The sequence below is a fragment of the Sorex fumeus genome, unplaced genomic scaffold, assembly GCF_029834395.1.
Source record: "Sorex fumeus unplaced genomic scaffold, SorFum_2.1 ptg000024l, whole genome shotgun sequence".
In the NCBI taxonomy this organism is placed as follows: domain Eukaryota; kingdom Metazoa; phylum Chordata; class Mammalia; order Eulipotyphla; family Soricidae; genus Sorex; species Sorex fumeus.
Genome location: NW_026606081.1, coordinates 977,413 through 984,370, shown reverse-complemented (window position 1 = coordinate 984,370; position 6,958 = coordinate 977,413). Strand labels below are relative to the sequence as shown.

Here is a 6,958-nt window from a genome sequence, read left to right as displayed (position 1 = left end):
TGAAACTGTGATTAAAATATAATTTTCCTAAAGTATGAAAATAATTCAGTTATGGTAGAATTTTAACAGTGTGATTCCAAAATTGTAAGAATAGGAAGTTGTCCAAGTAAGAACAGAGTGAGCCCTATAAAGTGTAATAGAACAATTTTATACGTTAATTTATGAAATAGAAGCTCCAGGTAAGCAATAGTATGTAAGAAAAGGAGAAAATGATATGTACTTATCTATTCTTTTGACGTATTTGATATGCCAAACACAGTAACAAAAAAATCTCCAATGGAGACGTTACTGGGCCCGCTCGAGCAAATTGCTTTATTTCAAAGCAGAAGTATAACAGAAGCTTTCTTAATGTTCACAATTGGGTATGTTTTCTATTTACTTATGTTAAATGTTATCTTTTTAAAAGTGTGCACTATCTCAGAGCCAGAGCAACAATACCCATGTGGGTCAGACACCTGATTGCACATGAATGACCTGGGTTCGATTGACCAAACTCCATATGGTTCCCTGAGCTCACCGGAAGTGATACCTGAGAACAGAGCCAGGAGTAAGCTACCAGGTGTGGCACAAAAACGAACAAACAAAGGTACATTATATCTCAGAACCACCTTTACAATTATTCTGAGCAAGGAATATGGCAAATATATATTATTTTAGTAGTTGGGATTTTCTTGTGATCTCTGAAACTCTGGAACCTCTCACAGTTTGGGATTATAATCTGATATGTGTGTGTGTGTGTGTGTGTGTGTATAAAATCTGATCTTCTGTATACATCTGCATGTAAAGAATCTGCATGTGAACTGTGTTGAAAGGAGGTACATGCCTCCATTAACCACTCACTTTGTGTGTGTACTCAAATTCCTGAAAAATCTTGCAACACCAGTGCTCAATAGCAATAGAAATGAAAAACTGCTATCATAAAGATATCTATACACCACGTTCATTATATCATTATTTATAATATCCAAAATATGGAAACATCTTCAACGTATTTCAGTGGGTGACAAGAAAAAATTATATACAACATAATATTATTCAGCATTAAAAAGGAGAAAACTGACCAGGGAGAGAATGCAGTAGACAGGGTGTTTGCCTTGCACACAGTTGACTGGGGATCAATCTTCAGCACCCTATATGGTTCTTGAGTCCTGAGCAATATTGGGTGTGTCCCCAAAACCTAAATAAATAAATAAGTAAAAAGAGAAATTTGACATTCATAGCATTTTGGATAAACAGAAAATATTGTGATAAGTGAAAAAATGAGTCAGAAAGTAAAAGTTAAATACTGAATATTATCACTTAAGTTATTAAATGACAATAATATAATAGAAAAGTTCATTAAAAGCGAGACTGTCACTGTCACTGTCACTGTCCTCCCGTTGTTCATTGATTTGCTCGAGCGGGCCCAGTAACGTCTCCATTGGAGACTTTGTTGTTACTGTGTCTGGCATATCGAATACTCTCGGCAGCTTGCCGGGCTCTCCGAGAGGGGCGGAGGAATCGAACTCGGGTCGGCAATGTTGGCTGCGTGCAAGGCAAACGCCCTGCTGGGAAAGTAAGGTCATGGCAAAGGATATAAACATAGTTGTACAAAGAATTTATTCAGAAAATCTGATGCATAGCAATGTTACTATAGTTAATTATTAGCACTGCCATGCCATTGTTCACCCATTTGCTCAAGCGGGCACCAGTAATGTCTCCATTGTGAGACTTGTTGCTACTGTTTTTTTGGCATATCGAATATGCCACAGGTAGCTTGCCAGGATTTGCCCTGAAGGTGGGATACTCTCGGTAGCCTGCTGCACTCTCTGAGAGGGACGAAGGAATCGAACCCGGGTCACCCATGTGCAAGGTAAATGCCCCACCCGCTGTGCGATACTGAATTCTTGGAAGTTAGAATAGAGCTTAACTTAAACGTAATCACCTCAAATAAAAATAAGGTTAACACTATGAACTGAAGTACGTGCTAATTATTCTGTTCTTAGCAATCACCCCACAATGCTCATGCATATAAAATCATTGTGCTATATTCTAAAAATACACATTTTAACAATGTTATTAAAGCACCATAAGTTACAAAGTTATTTGTAGTTGAATTTTAGACATATAGTTCAAAACCAACCCCACCACCACTGTCAACTTTGCTCCCCCAGCTTTTGTATTTTGTCAGTTTTCCTCAATAAAGTTAAAAAATAAATTGATAAGCTTACCCTAACGTTTCTATTAAAATGTAAAATATTCAAGGAACATCTCGAAATCTTAAAAAATTGATGGTCTTGTACTATAATTTCAAAATCTATATAAAGAAATGATGATTAAGATAGCGTGGTTTTAGTATAAAGTTTAAAAGGTATCAGCAGCAGGTAATAGCATTGAAACAGACCCACACATACAGGACACTAGATGGCTGACAAGAGTGACCGGCAGAGCAATGACAAAGATCATCTTTCTCTCCTGAATGAATATTTTGTACTTCAATTTCTAAAAATCAATAAAGGCAAAGGTAAAGGTAAAGGCCCTCCCGTTGATTATCGATTTCCTCGAGCGGGCCCAGTAACGTCTCCATTGGAGACTTTGTTGTTAGTGTGTTTGGCATATCGAATACGTCATGGGGAACTTGCCAGGCTCTGCCGTGCGGGCGAGATACTCTCAGTAGCTTGCCGGGCTCTCCGAGAGGGGCAGGGGAATCGAACCCGGGTTGGCCATGATGGCTGCATGCAAGGCAAATGCCCTACTGCTGTGCTATTGCTCCAGCCCTCTAAAAATCAATATTAAACAGTTTTTATAGCTTTGAAAAAATAAATTACAGGTAGACTGTTGATGTAAATGTAAGAAGTGCATAGTAAATTTTGTACAATATAGGATAAAAACCTCAGAACATTAAAAAAGGAGAGAATAAAAAAAAGCAAATCGAAAAAGAATACAAATGTTGTTAAGTTACATCATGATTAAGAGTTTCTATTCTAAAGGCACAAGAGCCATAAGTAAAATGAAAGGTCATAGAAGAAAGAACCAAATTCAGTATTAGGCTTAGGAAACACTTATATTCTATGTGGAGAAATACTATGAATCATGGGGGACAAATCTCTAGAACTATAGATAAACTTTATTTTTCCTTGGGAGGCCACTCCCAGCAGTGCTAGTGAACCAAGCAGTGTTGGGGAACAAACCCCAGGAACTGGGACATGTGCTCTTCCTTCAAACCATCTTCCTGAACCCCAACATACACGGTAAAAGAGAATATATAACTTACCAATTAAGTAATATAAAATTCTTATATTCAGTTGTCATTAGAGATCATAAGTTAAAGCCACCACAATGACCAGAATAGCTTGACTGAGAACGTCTGTTTAAAATGTTGGTAAGAAAGTTAAGCAACCAGAATTCTGGGACACTTCTGGGAATGTAAAATGTTACAATTGGTAGAAATAATATGCACAATTATAAGGTATGCTCCCAGCAACACATCAAATAAGTATTCTGTGTTGTAGGAAAATTAACAGTACCATCTTTAATCCTATTTTAAAAATAAAAATTATCAAATATCCCTTAAATGTTATGAAGAGTGATTGGGTAAGTAAATTCTGTATATTCATACTGAAAAAAAAATTGTATAGCAATAAGAATAGAAGCATTATCATGATATGTGATAATACTGGTAAATATTATAATCAACTTTAAATAGAATTTCCTTTTTTGCAAAAGGGAAAAAGATAGAATGGCATATACATACAGTGAAATATGATTCGACTTTAAGAAAAGAAAATCATGCAATTTGCTGCTGCATGCATGTATCTGGAGAGTATCATGCTAAGCGAAGTTAGTCAGAAGAGGGACAGGCAGAATGCCTTCTCCCATGTGTGGGATATAAAGAAACATAGTAAAGGAATAATAAACGCTTCCAAACACAGGAACTGAGAACTGGTCATCAGTAGGAAACTTACCACAGCTGGAGTGTGTGGTGCACTGGGACAATGTGGAGGTAAACAGACACTCTGGTTGAGGGAATTGTGCTAAAGTATTTTATGCATGAAACCCTACCATTAACAGATTCGTTACATATTGCCTAAAATAAAAGTCACATCAATATTTTATATAGTCAAAAATAAGAGGAAAAAGACATGAAAGAGAAAATCCTGTATTATTTCATTTATATTCAATGCAAAACTGTAACTGTACCTCACAGTTGATTCATCAAAAAAAAAATTAAAAAATAGGATAAGCATACTGGTAATGGGTGGAGCAATACCACAGCGGTAGGGCGTTTGCCTTGCATGCACGGCCGACCAGGTCACCTGGTGTTCAATTCTCCGTCTTTCTCGGAGAGCCCGGCAAGCTACCGAGAGTATCTTGCCCTCACGGCAAAGCCTGGCAAACTCCCGGTGATGTATTCAATATGCCAAAGACAGTAACAACAAGTCTCACACTGGAGACGTTACTAGGCCCTCTCGAGCAAATCGATGAACAATGGGAGGACAGTGCTACAGTGCAAAACTGGCTATCATAAATTTGAGTATAGTTATATCTGTGATAGAGAAGTTACTTTATATTTCAACCACGGGTTTTAGGTTTGTGACATTTATACTTATTATATAATGTTGTTATTGGCTAAATTAGTGATTAATTTGGGGCTTGGGGTCACACCTGGCAGTTCTCAGGGCTCACTCCTGACTCTGCTCAAGGATCACTCTAGAAAAGGCTTGGAAAATCATATAGAATGCTGAGATTGAGTTTAGGTAGGCTGCATGCAGGATAAGAGCTGCTGGACTGTCTCTCTGAGCCCTGTATTAATAATTTTAAGAGATTATTCCTTAAAATGTAACTCAAATAAAAGTTATTGATGTAGGCTAAAGAAATATAAGAATAAATATTATATTTATTCTTACAAATAGAGTAAGAATACATATTATAGTAAGAATAAAATATGAATATATTTAAAATGCATTTATTAGAAAAGAGATGAGTAGCCTGTATGGTTCATGTATTTCTGAGAAAAGAAATATCTAATTTCTTTCAGCCACACTTCCTAGTAATTGGATATATGTTATAACTAGATAGATAAGTTCTTACTCTCATGAAGTTTCATTTTTATCTCAATAAGAAAAATTTGAAGAACTATTTCATAGAAATAGTTCTTAAAATTTTATTTTAGGCACCATGATTTACAATACTGATAATAGCACAGTTTCATGCATAAGAAATTCAAACATTGTCCCCTCCCCCAATGTCAAACATTGCCCCAGTATTTTTCCTGCCACATTCCTCCCATCCTCCCTCCATCCCCCACTCACAGTAATATGTTTCCTACTTAAGACCAGTTCTCAGTTTCTGTTGCCTTTGGAGACATTTTGTTACCTGAGTACATTTCTCTATATGCTTTATCTGAGGGAGACCATTCTGTGCCTGTCACTCTCCTGACTAACTTCTAGGACCCTCCCTAGGAAAGTCTTTTCATGTTAACTCAGTTCTTTAAAACTGGACAGAGATGGGACTGGCGAAGTACTACAGTGAGTACAACGCTTGCTTTGCACACGGCTGACCCATGTGCTCCCCCAGAGCACCTGAATGCCGAGCCAGGAGTAACTCTTGAATATAGCCAGGTGTGGCCTCCAAACAATCAAACAAAATTCAACAGAGAATCATACTTTACAACAACGTGGTTCATTAATATTAACCAAATTTGTGTTATAGAGGATACCCTAAGCAATTAATCAACAATACTAAGCAATTAATCAATAATATTAATCGATTAATATTTTATTAATTAAAAGATTTATTTGATATCCAGATATCATTAACCCAAATAAAATAGGGAATTTTGGCTTACATTTGGCAGCAAGTGACTATGTTAATAGTACTTTTAGAAAAAGTATTGGAAGATCCCCTGCCCCTGTCCTGGCCCCCAAGCGCCCACAGAGCAAGCCCTCTCAACTTGCATCAAGGCGATTCTTACCTTCAATAACCACCGGAAACCGTGGCTCTCTGTGTTCTACAGTGTATATTCCTATCATCAGGGGGGCATACCATTTGGCATCTAAGAAAGATGAACATGTTCTTGATTTCCTAGGAGGATTCTCGATTGGAGGATCTGACAACAAACTGATTTGTAGACATTATGCAACATTATATTTTGTTTTCTTTATGTATTCTTCAGAAAGTGAACTTGGCATTTCATATGTAATTTAGCTTTTTGTGGAAACACTAGACAAGGGTTTTAAAAATGTTTGTGAACTGGATTTAATTTTTCACGTAGATAAGGTTCACGATATCCCTGCAGAAATGGTGATGGAGAAATGGTCTTTGATACCAACATGGATGGAATATCAGGCAAACTGATGTACAAATCAAACTGGAGAATCTGGGGCTGGCTTAGCAGGAGCTCCATCATGTTGAATCAGCTGGAAAGAATAGAAATCTTCCTGAGATTCCAATAAATATTAACATTGGTGACATCAGTATAAAAGTGCCAAATCTGCCCTCTTTTAAGTAAAATATTGAAAAGGCCTCTCCCAGATAAAATCCAGAAGGGACAAGTCATCCGTGTTTACTTTGCAATTGTTTACCAAAAATAGAGGAGACTCCTAACTTTCACTCTTGTATGTAAGTCATGGCACTGTATAGAAGTTGGTTAAATCAGTACGGAAGTTCAATGTTGCTTTTATTGCTCAGTGATTTTAAAGAAATTGAGTAGTTTTGGTGTGATTTTTTTCTTTCTTAACTGCATTTCTCTGCCCAGGTAAGACATGCCTCTATGCACTGCCTACTAGAGTATTTCAAAAAGTGCTAGAGATATTTCTTTAAATTATGTATAACTCAAAATATTTTTATAGAACACAACTGAAGCATTTCTTAATTCTTTGTTACTTGTCACAATTGTTAAAGAACCATGTACGTATTGTATGAAAACATGACCTTTTTCTCTTAGTTGAAATAAACACTAAGGCAACTGAACTTCAAA

General features: G+C 36.6%; 1 pseudogene; it reads left to right on the top strand.

Annotated features, from left to right (window-relative positions):
• The first annotated feature begins 2,403 nt into the window (after nucleotides 1-2,403).
• Nucleotides 2,404-6,490, top strand: LOC130023679 (AP-3 complex subunit sigma-1-like; annotated as a pseudogene).
• The last annotated feature ends 468 nt before the right edge of the window (nucleotides 6,491-6,958 follow it).